This window comes from Balaenoptera borealis (genome assembly GCF_965194805.1).
Source record: "Balaenoptera borealis genome assembly, chromosome: 17".
Classification (NCBI taxonomy): Eukaryota; Metazoa; Chordata; class Mammalia; order Artiodactyla; family Balaenopteridae; genus Balaenoptera; species Balaenoptera borealis.
Window position 1 is genome coordinate 42,986,893 of NC_138876.1, and position 20,506 is coordinate 43,007,398.

General features: G+C 34.3%; 1 protein-coding gene across 6 annotated transcripts in view; it reads left to right on the forward strand.

Moving 5' to 3' along the window:
* The window catches only part of TRIQK (triple QxxK/R motif containing), a 99,076-nt gene that overhangs the window by 16,013 nt on the left and 62,557 nt on the right, over window positions 1-20,506 (forward strand). For 4 of the 6 annotated variants that reach the window (XM_082363348.1, XM_082363349.1, XM_082363347.1 and 1 more), the window contains exon 2: window positions 1,248-1,407. The exons of the other annotated variants lie outside the window; for them this stretch is intronic. The gene's annotated coding sequence lies outside the window, so the exon portion shown is untranslated. The remainder of the gene's footprint in view (window positions 1-1,247; window positions 1,408-20,506) is intronic. 6 annotated transcript variants of the gene reach the window in all.

Genomic DNA, 20,506 nt, shown 5'->3' on the forward strand with positions numbered 1-20,506 from the left:
TCAGAACATGTGAAGTTTTGTACATGCCCTTTGAGAGCAGAGAGTTTGTTTCCTATAGCTGTCTGGCTCTCCCAAACATAAGACTTGCTGGTTTTCAAAGCCAGACATCCTGAGGATTTGTCTTCCTGGTGCAGGACCCCTAGGCTAGGGAGCTTAGTGTGGGGCTCAGGCCTCTTATTCCTTGGGGAGGAACTCTAAGATTTTGATATTCTTTTCATTTGTGGTTTGACAACCTGAGGAAGTGGGCTCTGACTATACCACATCTCTGCCTCTCCTATTCATCTTCTCGTGGTCCCTTCTTTATATGTTTAGTTGTGAAAAATCCTATATGCTAGTCTTCATGTTGTTCTCATAGAGAATTGCTCTGTAAGTAGTTGTAATTTTGGTGTGTCTGTTGAACTCCAGGTGAGTTCATGGTCTTCCTACTCCACCATCTTGGCCACCTCTGCAAGCTATTTTTAACGATATAATTACAATTAGTAAAACTTGTATTCTCAAATACTTTGAGTTAAATTTTGTGTTGATTATTATTGTTAGACAGCAGTTTGGAACCACTTAAATTTGATACTCTTATCTATGTGACAGCAATTGTGGCATAAAGCTAGAGATAAGTTCAGTGCCTGGCACATAATAAGTATTTAATAAATATTCATTGAACAAAAATGAATAAACCATACATTATTTGAATGTTTTCCTTGTTGCTTTTTAATTGGCATTTGGTTTAGAAAGTAACATGTACTTAACAATTATGGCTGAATAAATATATTTATAGGTCAACTCTACAAATTGCAATAACAGAAAATAAATTCAAATTAGTCTCTACATTCATATTTAAGTCTAAAATATACTGGAAACATCTCTTAATACTTTTCAGATAATCACTATACAATGAACCATTCTTCAAGTGTGATCTGCAGAAATAATGTTACTGTTTATTACAGTGGAAGGGGGTCTTTACTTAAATAAATTTGGGACACATTGGGTCAAGTAAATTTAAATAGGCTTTTCTATTACAGGACTTCTCAGAGCTTTTTTATGAAAGTGTACCTTGTGTAAAGGGGGAGTAGTATGCAATGTTTTTCAAGTATACATGGCCATAGAAACTTAATTTGAATGAACATATAACAGAGCTAGCAAACCACAAACCACAACTTGGAAAATGCTACCACAGTGATTTTATTTTGTGGACATTAAGGAACTGGAGATCATCCATTTAATATTTCCATATACTCTATTTTGAATTCCAGTAAGAAAAAGCAACCAAGAGTATTATTATTGGTATCTGGAGTTGAATTTGCCAGGAATGCGAGCACAGCTTTCTCAGTAAAGATCTTGCCTTTGGAAACATCTTACCCCTTGACATCTCTCCAGAGTTAAGACTTGGCAGCCTCAAGGACACAGCACAAGGTGTGTTTATTTGATTTAACATTTGGCAAAAGGTGTTTTGACTTGTGGTTTGTTTTCTTTCACTTTGTTTCTCGTGTTTTGGTTTGTTTGTTTTTGGCAATGAACTTGAGTTTGGAATTAGTTCTTTTTTATGGGAGGCAGGATTACCATGGGGAAATGTTTTTACTTGGATTTACTTTATGATTTTGGGTAAATCCAAGAAAATGAAGCAAGATCCATAAAACTATAAATTTTTATCTGATTAATTTGTTAAATCATTTAGTATTATTAATTGTCTATGAGAATTTGTTGCCACATTAAATATTTGGTCTCTCTTGATGTTTGATACACTATGATACTTTGATATATAACTATATGTTGATAATTATATATTGGTTAAAATCAATGTCCCTGCGTAGTAAGTAGTGAACAAATTAAGATCATCATAAAATATCTATTATTCAACATTATTTTAAATCTTTCTTGATTAATTGGTACATTTATGTCTCACATGCTTTGTGGAGAGAGGAAATATGTTATAAAATGGAAGAAAATGGGCCCCCATTATATCTGTGACCCTATCTTCTACTCTCTTCTTCCACCCCTCATGCTAATTAGAACTCTTCAATAGCTCCCCATTTCACTCAAAATAAAAGCTAAAGCTTTGAAACTGGCCTGTATGTCTCTGAAAGACCTGGCTCCTTGTTACCTCTCTAATCTCATCCCTAACTACTCACTTGCTCAGCCATACTGTCTCCCTTGTTGTTATTTGAACATGCCAGGCGTGTTCCTATCTCAGGGTTTTTCCATTATTTTCTCTACTGAATTGCTTTCTCCCTGATATCTGCATGACCAATTTATTTACTTTCTTTTGGGTTGTTATTAAAAGGTCACTTTCTGAATGAGGTCTTACGTGGTCACCATCCAAAATATCCCTGCTCTGTGTTTTCTACTTAGCATTTATCTTATCTAATAAACTATGTATTTTATACTTATTTGTCTTGTTTACTGTCATTATCATTTGCAAGAATATTAGTTATTCCTATGAGGGTAAGGGTTTTTGTTTGCTCTGGTTTTATTCTAGCAACCAGAGTAGTCCCTGGCCTTTGATGAGTGAATGAATGCATGCTTAATTTAGCAAATATTTTTTAAGGACTTACCATGAGCAGTACTAGTTGGTGAGGATACAGAAATGAAATACACAGTTCCTGCCCTCAGAAGTACACTTTGAAGGGAGGTAGAAATTGCAGCAGTATGAACAGAACTTTATCATTACTTGAGGAAGCAACATTTAATCAGACTGTGTTGGGCTCATGAAAGTCTTCCTGAAAAATGTAACCCTTTGAATCACTCAGATAGCCTAGGTTTTGCTGTAGGAACAAAGAAGCCCAAAGCTCAGTATCTTTCTTTTTTTAATTTTTATTTTATATTGGAGCATAGTTGATTAATAATGTTGTGTTAGTTTCAGGTGTACAGCAAAGTGCTTCAGTTATACATGTACATGTATCTATTCTTTTTCAAATTATTTTCCCATTTAGGTTATTACAGAATACTGAGCAGAGTTCCCTTCCACTATACAGTAGGTCCTTGCTGGTTATCTGTTTTTATTATAGCAGTGTACGTGTCAATCCCATGCTTCCAATCTTAGCACAACAAATATTTATTTCTCACACAGACTACATGTCCAAGTTGGACTGGTAGGGATTCACAGTGACCAAAGACACTGAAGCCTTCATCTGAATGTACTTCCATGATCACTGCAGAAATGAGAAGAAAGAGTGGCTAGTTATGCACTGGCATGTAGAGTTTCACTGGTCAAAGCAAATTGCTTTATTTCAAATGGGGGACTGTGAAGTACAATACTGGCCTCTACGCAAAGGGAAAGGAAAATTGGAAGATATGTGAACAGAATTAATGACTACCATGCCTTTCTACTGTTTTAAAGGAGTATAAGATACCCAAGTATTTGAAAGCATTTTCAGAGAAAGGAAGGACATGGGCAAAGCCAGTAAGCTGTTACATATTATGATCATTTCAGAAAACTACATGTAGTTAAAACTAGTTGGGGCATAGTGCATGCGTGGGGAAAGACAGATAAAGAGATTAGTGGGAAAACAGGGGCTAGATTATAACACACTGTGGAATTAGAACTCTATCCTAAAGGACTTAGGGAGCATTGAATGATATACCTCAGAGGAATTTCCTGATTAAATTTAATTTGTGAGAGATTATTCCTGTTTTTTGTTTGTTTTTTTTTGTTTTTATTGAAGTATAGTTAATTTACAATGTTGTGTTAGTTTCAGGTGTACAGCAAAGTGATTTTATATATATGTGTATATATACATAGACATATGTGGGTGTGTATATATATATATATATATATATATATAAACTTTTTCAGATTTTTTTCCATTAAGGATTATAACAAGATATTAATATAGTTCCCTGTGCTATACAGTAGGTCCTTGTTGTTTATTTTATATATAGTAGCATATATATGTAGTAGTATAGTATATGTTAATCCCGTATTTGTATCATTTTTATTAGATTCCACATGCAAGTGATATCATATGATATTTGTCTTTCTCTGTCTGACTTGCTTCACTTAGTATGGTAATCTCTAGGCCCATCCATGTTGCTACAAATGACATTATTTCATTCTTTTTATGGCTAAGTATTATTCCATTGTATATGTATACTACATCTTCTTTATCTATTCATGTGTCGATGGACATTTAGGTTGCTTCCATGTCTTGGCTATTGTAAATAGTGCTGCTGTGAACATTGGGGTGCAGGTATCTTTTTGAATTAGAGTTTTCATGTGAGATATTATTCTGGAATCAGTGTGGGGGATGGCTTTGAGGGGAGGAAAAACTGGAGACAGTAAGACCAATTATGATACTAATGCAGTAATGCTGGTGAGACCCTGGATAAAGACAGTGACAGAGGAGATGAAAAGGAGGGGAACAAATGGTAAAAAGGCAGGAAAGTGTTTATGGAGTGGACTCCAGGGCACAGAGGAAGTAGGATACTTCTTACACTGGCAGTGTTTGTGCCTGAGCATGTGTATGTGGATTTTTGTTTAGTGTGTGTGTAAATGTGTATGTTGGTGTGTGTGAGAGAGTGAGAGTGAGCTTGCAAAGTCAGTTGACATTACCTAAAGATATATGTTTTCTTTGTGATTTGGTAAACAAACTCATGTGCCCAGACTGAAACGAAGATGGGTTTCAGGAGAGCCCTGCAAGCTGGAATGGCTACTGAGTCAAATGGGAGATGGGATCACCTTGGGGCTGAGAAGTTGCTGGGTAGTGTTCTGTACTTGTAAAATATCAGATTACACATTTTACAGCAAAAATTGCTTTGGGAAGTTCAGTTGCTTTTTTCTTTAAATTGTTTAGAGTTCAGCAATAATTTGAAAATAAACATTTTAAATGAGTTTGTGTATGCTATTTCCATTAGAGGGGCCCATGATATATAACCTATCCCCTGCTCCCAAATTTTGGTTAATGTGATAATGAAGACCCAATCATTTTATAATAGAGGAAAATTTTCTAAAATTAGTGAGGTAGTTATCCAGTGCTTTTATAAAATCATTTTTTATGATAGACTGAAATAAAATACTATAATGTTATAGTGAAGTTTAATTTTCAAAAAGAAAATAGAGAAGTGATTGGAATACTTATATTTTTCTTAAAGTTTTTTGGAAGACATTGGAATGTACTATAAATTAAAGATATTCTGAAATTGTATTTCTTGTTTGCCATTGTATGTTAGACCCATGGTCATTTTAAATATTTGGGATGATAAATTTATTACTGCAAATTCAAGTTTTGGTCATCGACAGAACCTGTTTTATCTAATGTCAGATTACTGCTCTAGTAGAAAGAACCATACTGACCTGCCCAATGCACGTGGTGGATATATGAGAGAAATTGTGACATATAGACTTAGAAATAACATCAAGAGTTTACAACTCCTGAACTCCTGATAAGAGAATATCAAAGAAGTCGTGGAAGTGTTGAACTGAGAAGATTCTTTTCTTAGACTGGAGAATAATTGGAGATTTCTGACAAAGATAAGAGATTCAGTTGTTAGTTTAAAAGATGGGGACTAGTGTTAAAGATTTTTGTTGTTGTTCCATAAATGGAATGCCTTCCATTTTAGAAAGTATTTTTGCATACTGATTATGTACATGTACTGTAAACATATAAGTGATAATCTATTCAAAGTTTTCAACACACTAACAAGAAGACAGCATATGTAATTTGGCATTTTAAAAGTTATCCAAAGATACTTTTGCTGAAACCACTTAGCTGGTGATAGAAGATGGTTAGGAGACCAAATAATAGCAGAAAGGGTACAATTTATATGTAATTAAGTTACACATAAGATACATATTATGAGACCATTCTTTTCTTTTTGTATCTCATTGACCTTTTAAATGAATGTGAGGTCTTCAAGTTCAGGTTATTTTTTTTTTTGTCTAAAAAAACTTATTTGGACTGTATGGTGCCTCAACAGTGAGTAACTGATTAAGCCAGAATGTTGTAATGATACTAACAACAATTATTGAGCACTTACTATGTGAGAAGCACCATGTTAAGTACTTTAAATGAACTAGCTATTTAATTTTATGCTTAACAGCAGCCACATGGGATACGAATTCTTACTGTACTGATTTAAAAAAATGGTAAATGAGCTTAGCTTTGTAAACAACTAAAAAGTAACAGAACCAGAAAGGAAACGAGTTAACGCAGGGAAGAGTTAACCCACACTTTATCAGGCTCATATTCTTATAAAAGATAGAGAACTTATAGTAATATTTTAAAACTCAAAGCATTTTAAAATTAAGTTTATAATAATTAAGCATAAAATGTGGATGTTTTAACTTAATGTAACAGTCTTCTGAAAAATATCTACTCAAAAATATACTGTCTACTATGTCCACAGTGTTCTAATTGTTTGAGATTATTTAGTGTACAAACAATTGTGGTACTACCTTCTAGTGGAGGGAAGTCAGAAAATAAGCAATAGACTAAATTTAATATGAAAAGAGCTTTTTAACATTTTAAAAGTAATAGTTGATAGGTCTAAGGTAAAAATAACTTTTCTGTTTCAACACTGATCATCTAATTGTTCATATTTTATATGCCTACATCAAATCATGAAAAAGGTGAAATATTGATTGCTATAATATGGTTATTTATTTTAAATATTATTGACCATTACTTTGAAGAAATCTCTCCCTTTCCTCCCTCCTTACACACTGAAGATGCAGCATTCCAAGAAAACAATTAAATGTCATTTGTAAAAGAACTTTATTTTATATAATTACAGAACTAAGTGCTCCAGGGCTTAAACTGAATGAAAGTGAAAATCTTAGGACATATTTTTCCTATGAAGGACACATTTAATTGCATTTTAGCACCAAAATAGCTGCAGATGCTCATGATTAAAGGTTCAGTCATCGTCTTTTTGTTTGCAATATATAGGGGTATGTTTATGTGTGTATGAGAAAAAGAAGAAGGGAAAGAATAAACATGAGAATGAGAATGAATAATGCCAAAGCTCCCTAGGTGCTTTTGTTTTAGTAGCTTCTCAGAATTCTACCTCTATAATTCAGGGAATTGACTAAACATTTACATATATTGTTAAAGTAAAGGATGCCATTTCTCTGTTCTATGTTTCTTCTATTTTCTCTCAAGTGGTCTTAGTATTACTATACTGGATATTCTTTTATGTAGCTGTCTCTAGTATATCGCTCCGTATCTACTTGGTAGACCGTCTTACATCTATTCTTTCTTGTGTATGCTTTAAGGAGTTAAAAAATGGTTATAGTTTATGAACTTCATTATTGAAGTAGTAATGATGTGGTACAGTGAAAAATTAAAATGTTCAACCACAAGGTCATTAACAAAGAATGAAAAATAATTAAGGGCAAAAGATGAAAAAAGGTTTTAAGATAAAATCGAAACTGAAGTATGAAAAGACCACTGTGTTGAGAGAGGCATAGGAAAGATTTTTGCAGAGGATATAATCTGTATTAAAAGCCCAGTTCTGTTAGGAACTAGACTTTTGTACTGAATGAGATAACATGAAAGTCTTTGGAACAGGCTGTAAAAAAGTTTTGGAAAAAGTAAAGGTAACAAAAGTGAAAAGTGTAGTTAAAAAATAAGCAGTAAGGAATATGATTCATTAGGGAGAATTTTGGACCAAGCAGAGATTGTGATTATGGCCAGTAATGTGAAAAATTTGGAAAACAATATTTTTTTCTTTATTAATTGCTTCATCAGTTTATTCATGCACTAAGAGTTGTTTACTTTCATAAAATCCCATTTTCCAATCTGAACTAAACAAGGCAAGTTTAAAGGCAGGGACTCAGAACAGTTCACAGCCCTTTCGCTACATTCATTTCTAAATGCCTTATTTGAAAGAGAATGCCCTGGTTTATGATTTTCATATCTTTTTCCCTTTTAGAAAGAGGCAGATGGTATGAAAACTGGACTCCCTTATTTTAAAGGGAATGTTGATATTTATAACCAAGCTTATCTCCAGCAAGATTTGTTTTTTGCAGCTGTTCCAGGTTGAAAAAAATATTATATTAAAGCCCTGGCTTGTTTTTCTTTCCATATTTGGGGGGGGGGGGAAATCTTCAGAATGTGAAAAAGTGATGTTTGATTTTAAACATGAATGCAATGTAAACTGTGATTTTTTGCTTCTATATGTGAATTTTCTGTTTGTATGCTGTGATGATATTACTCTTTTTGTTTCACTGATCTATTTCCTAGATACATCACACTTGAGAAATAATTTACTCATCTTTTTCCTATCATCAAAGTATTCTAGGAAGTGTAGTAAATTTTCGCTGAATTAGCCTTTATTATTAAACAAACTATTTTCTAACTGTCCATTTTGATATGTTAGTCATTTTCTTTCTGCCCAGAGTGAGTATATTTTTCGCTGGGAAATCAACTTTTTCTGTTCTTTTTTAATAGTTATATTATTTTCTGTAAGATATGTTTTTCTTTCTTACTTTCTATTCTTTGTTTCTATTTTCAATTATAAATGCTGCTATTTTTCTTTGAACATATTTTAGAAGCTTTCTTTTATAATTTAATAGAAAATTAATTATATTTTAAACTCTAAACTTAATATATGGAGCTATCTTTTTGGGCATGTGATGACACTAGAATGAATATCTAAGCTTATACACACACATAATCTTTGTTCATATGTGTTCTTATTATGTACCCACATATACAAAATTTTCCATAAAGAAGGATATTTTATCAATATATATGTTGATTTATTGTGAATAAATGTGATTATTGATTTAAGTGGACATAACTTACATAGCTGGCTTGTCAAGTTAAAGCAAGCCCCACTATTTTCATAAAGATTACCTTCTTGAATATGAAATATTATGCAAATTATGATTATGTCAGGCATATATTTTTCCTTTTTAATAATTAAAGCTGAAACTATTATTTAAAAGTTGTTAGTGTTTATCAGCACTCACAATTAAACTATTTAATTTAATATCATGAAAACCAGCATATTGCTTAAATTTACAAAACCCCAACCATTATTAGTAGTAAACAGTTTATTTCCAGAGAGTTTCTGGCTGTTTTCTGAATAAACCCTTTAAACTTCAATCTTTGATCCATAAAATAATCAGTCTCTCTCTTTAATCACATAGAACATGAGTAACTTTAGTAGATTTTATCAGTTCAATTTATTCCACACCTCCCTTTATTCTTCCTTTATTCTTTATAATGATAATCACGGTTAAAAGTGTTGTGAAGAATATGTGAACTCTTTGTTGGTGTGTCACCTCTCTCCCTATCTTTTTGTAAGGAATGCTTTTCACTCTAGTATGTTAGTTCATTGTACAAATGCCATATTTTCCTTGCATGAGTGTTTGCCTAATGTGGGTTTAGTAAAAATTTAAATGGAATTCTCAAAATAAACAAATTGTCTTGAAACACTTAGTGAAAGCTGCTAGCATTCTATTATTCTGTACTCTCACCATGTAACAAAGCAAGTGATTCTACAAAACGTATGAAACTGAAAACAAAAGTCTTTCACCTTACTATTCCTGGTTTTATTATTATTGCTGCATGTTCCCAATGGATACCGTATGAGTGAGCATTTAAGGAACCTGTGACCTGGGGTTGTCTATATTCATTTTCTACTTCTTTAGCCAGGAGATCCAAAGTATATATTTCTCAAATTCTTTGAAAATAATAAAAATAATAAAGATAAAAGGGTGTTCTTTCAATCAGTACTTATACATCTAAATCTCACATAAGTTCAAATACAAAGAGATAGGGCAGAAATAAAATACATTCTTTTATTATATGATATGGCTGAAGGAGATGTTGTGTTTAGTCATAGAGAAGTAGTATATAAAAGAAAGCGAAATAAAATATATTTATAAACTATATTAAAATAATTGAAATTTTAATTCAGAAAGCATTTATGTGTTTCCCAGGCTTTCAGCCTTTCATTTTGAACATTAGTGATCATTATTCTATTAGTTCATGGGGAAAATAGCAAACTGCTCACAATAATCACCCTCTTTTTTTGAAATATCCTTCTAGAGGACCTGATTCCAAGGTAAAATGTTAGCTTATGTGAAGGAGGATTTAATTAACAGTTGAAAATTGACCAGTGGGAGAGAGAGAAAACTTGTAGAGTAGGAATGCCATTTTGTAGTGAATAAAAATTGATTCTAAATATAATGACACTTTAATTTCTTAATAAGAATGTAGTTTAGGAAGGGTCTGACAAAGGTTACACATTCTTTTGTCTTTAAAAATAATTACTGGGAATTTCCTGGTGGTCCAATGGTTAGGACTTGGCGTTTTCACTGTGGGGACCAGGTTCGATCACTGGTTGGGGAACTAAGATCCTGTAAGCTGTGTGGCGCAACCATAAAAACAAAAAACAAACAAACAATAAATAAAATAATAATTACTAATAATAACCAACATGGCTATGTTTAACTGATTCAATAAACTACATATTAGATAATTGATTTCCAGGTATGTATTAGTTTTCTATTGATGCATAACAAATTACCATATACTTAGTGGCTTGAAACAACAACCATTTATTAGCTCACAATTTTGTGGGTCAGAAGTCCAACATGGCCTGAATGGATTTTCTGCTCAGGGTCTTACAAACCTGAAATCAAATGCCAACCAGGCTGTTCAAGGCTCTGTGAAAGAATCCACTTCTAACCTCTTATATGTTCTTGGCAGGATTTAGATTCTTCTGGTTGTAGGACTGAAGTCCTCATTTCCTTCTTCTTGGCTAACTGCTCTATTTCAGGTCAGCCTTATTTTTTGCCACATAGCCTCCTCCATCAATGGAGAATTTCTTATACACAGAATTCCTTTGACTTTGAATTTCTCTGACTTCTCTGGCTTTGACCTCTAGACCAAGATTTAAAATGCTCATATGTGAAACCCCTTTGCTGTTAATGTAACATAATCACAGGAGTTATATTTTATCATATTCACAGATTCCACCCACCTTAAGGAGGGGAAGAGATTTGCAAAGAAGACCATATTGGAGGTCATCTTAGAATTCTACCAATCACATTTGATGTAGTCATTACTTATCAATATGAGTGTATGGATAACTTTTAATTGACGGTGTGCTCCAGGATTACCTCATTATTTTTGTAGCTAATACCAGGTCTTTCTTGCTCTGCTCACTTAAAATTTTTGTATTTACATCTAACATTTTACTTCCTACATCTCTGCTGCTTTGTCATAGTTTTCCTCTTATCTGTGTTTAGAACAGGTGAGACATAGGAACCCACACATTGAGATTTCTACTTTTAAAAAGCAGCAAATGAATTCCTAGGGAGAGTTATTCTGGGTCTCTTTTGGACATTCAAAACTGTTTTGAGAAAACATAGTTAATTGCAAAAAGCTGTAATGAATTTAGGAATTGATGGGGCAGAAATAGAGTAATGAATTATATATATTATCACAGGTTCCCCAGACAACAGATTCTGAGGCACAGCTTAACCTTGAATGCAATACTAGGGGGATAAGAGTGAGTGAAAAATGGAAGAAAGAAAAACTTTAGATAAGGAGGAAAAAAAAATACAAGGTGGTTACTAAGCTGGCCATAGGTGCAAGAGAAAATATAGACTTTTGTGTAGTCATGTGGGACTTCTCCAGGCCGGCTGTATAGAATCAATTAGTTGGGTTGAGGAGAAGAAAGTAATTTATCTGCCAGCATCTCTCTTATTTTTCATTGGTCAAAATTCACCTCATGGTTTGTTACTATCCCTGTACTTTTCAGATTGTTGTTGTGCTATGGAGCTTGGGATTTGGAAGTGGCAGGAGGAGCCAATCTTCCTATGGGTCTAGGTGTAGGTATTGCTGTAGCTGTGAAGGTAGTGTTGGAAGCTGTACCTTCACCTTCACCCCCAGAGGAAGCCAAGTCAGCCAGTGGTATTAGAAGATTAGTTGAGGTTAATGGCTGGTGCTATTGGGCAAGTGACTGAAGATCCAGGAGGCAGTGAACCTGCGGAAGTACATAAATTGGGTCTAACATAGAATGACATGTAGTGATTGCATCTGGTCAATTTCTTTAAAGATTCCTTATAATATGTAAATGTGCCTTTGATAGTACCTATGTCACAGTTAAAACTCATTAAATGTTTATGAAGGTTAATTTTTAGATAACATCATCTCCTTGGTCATCAGATAGTCTTTTCAAAATTTAGATAGTTTAGTTTTTAATAGTTGGGGAAATAATCAAGCATAATTAATGTGAGAAGCAATAGATATCATTCCTTTGGATATCCATTGCTAATTGCGTCCTAGAGTTATACCGAAAGGCATTGATCTTGTGGATGTGTTGCCTTTCAAATATGAGTATTCAACCAGGTCAATATTCTTTACAAAAGCCAATTGTCTAATTTTCACACCATTACTGTAACAGCAGAATTCAGATTAACATTTGCGTGGTCTTCTTAGACAAAGATTTTGTTATTATTTATTTTCTGTTATTATTATTAGGATCAGGGTAGGATTGAACCCAGGTTCTCTGATAAGGCTTGTTGGACTGTCCAAGGTATAAAGGTTAAGAACAAATACATGTATTTAATCTCTGAGGTTTCTTCTGATTCTGTGATTCTGTTGTACTAAATAAACTGTTGTGCTGGCTAGTTATACTCAGATCCTTCCTTTTATATATTTAAGGTAAGTTCCATGGCTTTAATACTACCATTCTCATTCAAAAATTGAGGTATATTCATATATCTTTTAGTTAAGTTCTGTGGTTTTAACTACCATGTTCGTCCCAGATTTTTTTTTCTTTCAGACTAACCTCAAATATTAATCTCTGGGACTATATTTTGATTGACTTTTGGAAAATTCTAACTATGAAGAAAATAATAGCTCTCTAAATTTTGTGGTTGATTGAGTGAACAAACAAACCAAACTAAGTTTGTATAATTCAAGTACATTTTCATTGTCAATTGTACATGTAAAGCATATTATCTGTTTTATAATGAAATATTTCGTTATCAAATGAAATGTTATAAAGCAATGTTATAAATATCTATGTCTCACACACAAGACTAAGAAATAAAATTACAAATTGAAAGCTTCCTCTTATGGCCATGGTGGAGGAATATGGGCCACACTTTGCCTGCTTTAAACAACTATCAATAACAAACTGGTATATTTCAACAATTTTAAACATTGGACAACAGACAGTAGAATTGTGATTCCTAAGAGAAGGAAAAAAAACAAGGTGAGCACTGGATTTCTTCCTGGAATTAATTTCCTGCTTGTGGGTATAGAGAGGAGGAACCCAAACAGAACCCAGCCACCTCACTGAATTTAGCTGATACGAATTGGAGTTTGGAGAAGCTGAATGGGCTATATATTGTGGGGCAGAGTTCTGGATGGAGATATGCAGTCAGAGCATTTCAGAAATCTACATAGGGGTTCCCTTGCATCTTTATTGTGTGCTATGCCATACATGTGTAGTATGCAACTCTGTTTGGCTGGGCATAGCATGGGAAGGGTGTGTTAAATTGAACAATTATGAGAGCTTACACAGAGTGGGAAGATTAGAGCTTTGGCCAGTCAGAATGGGGGGACCTCATTGTCAAGTAGGGCATTTAGTGGGACCCTAGAGATTATAATGCCTTAAAAGTAGGACTGATCTGAGTGAAGGCTGTGCCAGACCCAGCCTAGAAAAACTTAAATAAAACCTGATCAAACTGATTTGTAACTTAACTGCTTTCCCATCCTCCCCCTAAAAAAAACCCCAAAATGTTTCAAAGGAAGAAAATGATATCCAGACACTCAACAGTGTAACATTTATAATGTTCATCATCCAATAAAAATTACTAGACATGTCAAGGTGCAGGAAAATGTGATCCACAACCAGGATAAAAAACAGTCAATAGAAACAGACTCATAAATGACAGATTTGGTGGACCTACCAGAAAGGAATTTAATTAGTTATTATGAATATTTTTAAATTTTTGGAGGAAAACATGAACATAGAAAAATGGAAGGTATTAGAAAGAATCAAAGGAAGTTCTATTGATAGAAAATACAGTTTATGAATTAAAAATTTTACTGTATGATATTAATAGATTAGACACTGTAGAAGACAAGATCAGTTTGAACATATTGTAATAAAATAAGCCCCAAATGGAAAATAGAGAGAAAATGATTGCTTAAAAACAAAAAAAACAAACAAAAAAACCCACAGAGCCTCAGTGACTTATGAGACAATATGAAGTAGTCAAATATATATGTAGCTGAAGTCCTAGAAAGTGGGGGGCAGAAAAATATTTGTAGAAATCATGGCAGAAAAATTAAAAAAAAAATTTTTTTAAAACATCTTTATTGGAGTATAATTGCTTTACAATGGTGTGTTAGTTTCTGCTTTATAACAAAGTGAATCAGTTATACATATACATAAGTTCCCATATCTCTTCCCTCTTGCGTCTCCCTCCCTCCCACCCTCCCTATCCCACCCCTCTAGGTGGTCACAAAGCACCGAGCTGATCTCCCTGTGCTATGCAGCTGCTTCCCACTAGCTATCTATTTTACATTTGATAGTGTATATATGTCCATGCCACTCTCTCACCCTGTCACATCTTACCCCTCCCCATCCCCATATCCTCAAGTCCATTCTCTAGTAGGTCTGTGTCTTTATTCCCGTCTTGCCACTAGGTTCTTCTTGTTTATTCCCATCTTGCCACTAGGTTCTTCATGACCTTTTTTTTTTCCCCTTAGATTCCATACATATGTGTTAGCATACTGTATTTGTTTTTCTCTTTCTGACTTAATTCACTCTGTATGACAGACTCTGACTCCATCCACCTCACTACAAATACCTCCATTTCATTTCTTTTTATGGCTGAGTAATATTCCATTGTATATATGTGCCACATCTTCTTTATCCATTCATCTGATGATGGACACTTAGGTTGCTTCCATGACCTGGCTATTGTAAATAAAGCTGCAATGCACTCTTTTTGAATTATGGCTTTCTCAGAGTATGTGCCCAGTAGTGGGATTGCTGGGTCGTATGGTAGTTCTATTTGTAGTTTTTTAAGGAACCTCCATACTGTTCTCCATAGTGGCTGTATCAATTTACATTCCCACCAACAGTGCAAGAGTGTTCCCTTTTCTCCACACCCTCTCCAGCATTTATTGTTTCTAGATTTTTTGATGATGGCCATTCAGACTGGTGTGAGGTGATATCTCATGGTAGTTTTGATTTGCATTTCTCTAATGATTAATGATGTTGAGCATTCTTTCATGTGTCTGTTGGCCATCTGTATATCTTCTTTGGAGAAATGTCTGTTTAGGTCTTCTGCCCATTTTTGGATTGCATTGTTTGTTTTTTTGTTATTGAGCTGCATGAGCTGCTTGTAAATCTTGGAGATTAATCCTTTGTCAGTTGCTTCATTTGCAAATATTTTCTCCCATTCTGAGGGTTGTCTTTTGGTCTTGTTTATGGTTTCCTTTGCTGTGCAAAAGCTTTTAAGTTTCATTAGGTCCCATTTGTTTATTTGTGTTTTTATTTCCATTTCTCTAGGAGCTGGGTCAAAAAGGATCTTGCTGTGATTTATGTCATAGAGTGTTCTGCCTATGTTTTCCTCTAAGAGTTTGATAGTGTCTGGCCTTACACTTAGGTCTTTAATCCATTTTGAGTTTATTTTTGTGTATGGTGTCAGGGAGTGTTCTAATTTCATACTTTTACATGTACCTGTCCAGTTTTCCCAGCACCACTTATTGAAGAGGCTGTCTTTTCTCCACTTTATGTGCTTGCCTCCTTTATCAAAGATAAGGTGACCATATGTGTGTGGGTTTATCTCTGGGCTTTCTATCCTGTTCCATTGATCTATGTTTCTGTTTTTGTGCCAATACAAAACTGTTTTGATTACTGTAGCTTTGTAATATAGTCTGAAGTCAGGGAGGCTGATTCCTCCAGCTCCATTTTTCGTTCTCAAGATTGCTTTGGCTATTCGGGGTCTTTTGTGTCTCCATACAAATTGTGAAATTTTTTGTTCCAGTTCTGTGAAAAATGCCAGTGGTAGTTTGATAGGGATTGCATTGAATCTGTAGATTGCTTTGGGAAGTAGAGTCATTTTCACAATGTTGATTCTTCCAATCCAAGAACATGGTATATCTCTCCACCTATTTGTATTATCTTTGATTTCTTTCATCAGTGTCTTATAATTTTCTGCATACAGGTCTTTTGTCTCCTTAGGTAGGTTTATTCCTAGATATTTTATTCTTTTTGTTGCCATGGTAAATGGGAGTGTTTTCTTAATTTCACTTTCAGATTTTTCATCATTAGTGTATAGGAATGCAAGAGATTTCTGTGCATTAATTTTGTATCCTGCTACTTTACCAAATTCATTGATTAGCTCTAGTAGTTTTCTGGTAGCATCTTTAGGATTCTCTATATATACCATCATATCATCTGCAAACAGTGACAGCTTTACTTCTTCTTTTCCGATTTGGATTCCTTTTATTTCTTTTTCTTCTGTGATTGCTGTGGCTAACACTTCCAAAACTATGTTGAATAATAGTGGTGAGAGTGGGCAACCTTGTCTTGTTCCTGATCTTAGTGGAAATGGTTTCAGTTTTTCACCATTGAGGACGATGTTGGCTGTGGGTTTGTCATATATGTCCTTTATTATGTTGAGGAAAGTTCCCTCTATGCCTACTTTCTGCAGGGCTTTTATCATAAATGGGTGTTGAATTTTGTTGAAAGCTTTCTCTGCATCTATTGAGATGATCTTATGGTTTTTCATCTTCAATTTGTTAATATGATGTATCACGTTGATTGATTTGCATATACTGAAGAATCCTTGCATTCCTGGAATAAACCCCACTTGATCATGGTGTATGATCCTTTTAACGTGCTGTTGCATCCTGTTTGCTAGTATTTTGTTGAGGATTTTTGCATCTATGTTCATCAGTGATATTGGCCTGTAGTTTTCTTTCTTTGTGACATCTTTGTCTGGTTTTGGTATCAGGGTGATGGTGGCTTCGTAGAATGAGTTGGGGAGTGTTCCTCCCTCTGCAATATTTTGGAAGAGTTTGAGAAGGATAGGTGTTAGCTCTTCTCTAAATGTTTGATAGAATTCGCCTGTGAAGCCATCTGGTCCTGGGCTTCTGTTTGTTGGAAGATTTTTAATCACAGTTTCAATTTCAGTGCTTGTGATTGGTCTGTTCATATTTTCTATTTCTTCCTGGTTCAGTCTCGGCAGATTGTGCATTTCTAAGAATCTGTCCATTTCTTCCATGTTGTCCATTTTATTGGCATAGAGTTGCTTGTAGTAATCTCTCATGATCGTTTGTATTTCTGCAGTGTCAGTGGTTACTTCTCCTTTTTCATTTCTAATTCTATTGATTTGAGTCTTCTCCCTTTTTCTCTTGATGAGTCTGGCTAATAGTTTATCAATTTTGTTTATCTTCTCAAAGAACCAGCTTTTAGTTCTGTTGAGCTTTGCTATTGTTTCCTTCATTTCTTTTTCATTTATTTCTGATCTGATCTTTATGATTTCTTTCCTTCTGCTAGTTTTGGGATTTTTCTGTTCTTCTTTCTCTAATTGCTTTAGGTGCAAGGTTAGGTTGTTTATTCGAGATGTTTCCTGTTTCTTGATGTAGGCTTCTATTGCTATAAACTTCCCTCTTAGAACTGCTTTTGCTGCATCCCATAGGTTTTGTGCCGTCGTGTCTCCATTGTCATTTGTTTCTAGGTATTTTTTGATTTCCCCTTTGATTTCTTCAGTGATCACTTCGTTATTAAGTAGTGTATTGTGTAGCCTCCATGTGTTTGTATTTTTTAACAGATCTTTTCCTGTAATTGATATCTAATCTCATAGCATTGTGGTCAGAAAAGATACTAGATATGATTTCAATTTTCTTAAATTTACCAAGGCTTGATTTGTGAGCCAAGATATGATCTATCCTGGAGAATGTTCCACGAGCACTTGAGATAAATGTGTATTCTGTTGTTTTTGGGTGGAATGTCCTATAAATATCAATTAAGTCTATCTTGTTTAATGTATCATATAAAGCTTGTGTTTTCTTATTTATTTTCATTTTGGATGATCTGTCCATTGGTGAAAGTGGGGTGTGAAAGTCCCCTACTATGATTCTGTTACTGTCGATTTCCCCTTTTATGGCTGTTAGTATTTGCCTTATGTATTGAGGTTTTCCTGTGTTGCATAAATATTTACAATTGTTATACCTTCTTCTTGGATCGATCCCTTGATCATTATATAGTGTCCTTCTTTGTCTCTTGGAATAGTCTTTATTTTATAGTCTATTTTGTCTGATATGAGAATTGCTACTCCAGTTTTCTTTTGATTTCCATTTGCATGGAATATCTTTTTCCATCCCCTCACTTTCAGTCTGTATGTGTCTCTAGGTCTGAAGTGGGTCTCTTGTATACAGCATATATATGGGTCTTGTTTTTGTATCCATTCAGCTAGTCTGTGTCTTTTGGTGGGAGCATTTAATCCATTTACATTTAAGGTAATTATCGATATGTATGTTCCTATTCCCATTTTCTTAAATGTTTTGGGTTTGTTATTGTAGGCGTTTTCCTTCTCTTGTGTTTCTTGCCTAGAGAAGTTCCTTTACATTTGTTGTAAAGCTGGTTTGATGGTGCTGAACTCTCTCAGCTTTTGCTTGTCTGTAAGGGTTTTAATTTCTCCATCAAATGTGAATGAGATCCTTGCTGGGTAGAGTAATCTTGGTTGTAGGTTTTTCTCCTTCATCACGTTAAGTATATCCTGCCACTCCCTTCTGGCTTGCAGAGTTTCTGCTGAAAGATCAGCTGTTAACCTTATGGGGATTCCCTTGTGTGTTATTTGTTGTTTTTCCCTTGCTGCTTTTAATATGTTTTCTTTATATTTAATTTTTGATAGTTTGATTTATATGTGTCTTGGCATGATTCTCCTTGGATATATCCTGTATGGGACTCTCTGTGCTTCCAGGACTTGATTAACTATTTCCTTTCCCATATTAGGGAAGTTTTCAACTATAATCTCTTCAAATATTTTCTCAGTCCCCTTCTTTTTCTCTTCTTCTTCTGGGACCCCTATAATTCGAATGTTGGTGCATTTAATGTTGTCCCAGAGGTCTCTGAGACTGTCCTCAGTTCTTTTCATTCTTTTTTCTTTATTCTGCTCTGCTGTAGTTATTTCCACTATTTTATCTTCCAGGTCACTTATCCGTTCTTCTACCTCAGTTATTCTGCTACTGATCCCGTCTAGAGTATTTTTAATTTCATTTATTGTGTTTTTCTTCATTGCTTGGTTCCTCTTTAGTTCTTCTATGTCCTTGTTAAATGTTTCTTGCATTTTGTCTATTCTATTTCCAAGATTTTGGATCATCTTTACTATCATTATTCTGAATTCTTTTTCAGGTAGACTGCCTATTTCCTCTTCATTTGTTAGGTCTAGTGTGTTTTGAGCCTGCTCCTTCATCTGCTGTGTGTTTTTCTGTCTTCTCATTTTGCTTATCTTACTGTGTTTGGGGTCTCCTTTTCACTGGCTGCAGGTTCGTAGTTTCCATTGTTTTTGGTGTCTGTCCCCAGTGGCTAAGGTTGGTTCAGTGGGTTGTGTAGGCTTCCTGGTGGAGGGAACTACTGCCTGTGTTCTGGTGGATGAGGCTGGATCTTGTCTTTCTGGTGGGCATGTCCACGCCTGGTGGTGTGTTTTGGGGTGTCTGTGGCCTTATTATGATTTTAGGCAGCCTCTCTGCTAATGGTTGGGGCTGTGTTCCTGTCTTGCTAGTTGTTTGGCATAGGGTGTCCAGCACTGTAGCTTGCTGGTCATTGAGTGAAGCTGGGTCTTGATGTTGAGATGGAGATCTCTGAGAGATTTTCGCTGTTTGGTATTATGTGGAGCTGGGAGGTCTCTTGTGGACCAGTGTCCTGAAGTTGGCTCTCCCACCTCAGAGGCACAGCCCTGATGCCTGGCTGGAGCACCAAGAGCCTTTCATCCACATGGCTCAGAATAAAAGGGAGAAAAAATAGAAAGAAAGAAAGAAAGAGGATAAAATAAAATAAAGCTATTATAATAAAAAAATAAGAAAAAAATTATTAAGAAAAAATTTATTAAGAAAAAAGATTTTTTAATTTTTTAAAATAAATTTATTAATTTTTTATAATAAAAAATAAGAAAAAAATTATTAAGTAACAAATTTATTAAGAAAAAATTTTTAATTTTTTAAAATAAAAAATATGAAAAAATTTATTACGAAAAAAATTTTTAATTTTAAAAATAGGAAATAAGGAAAAAATTATTCAGAAAACATTTATTAAGAAAAAAAAATTTTTAAGTACAAAAAAAAAACAAACAAAAAAACGGACGTACCGAACCCTAGGACAAATGGTGAAAGCAAAGCTCTACAGACAAAATCTCACCCAGAAGCATACACATATACACTCACAAAAAAAGGAAAAGGGGAAAAATTAATATATTCTGCTCCCAACGTCCACCTCCTGAATTTGGGATGATTCGTTGTCTACTCAGGTATTCCACAGATGCAGGTACATCAAGTTGTTTGTGGAGCTTTAATCCGCTGCTTCTGAG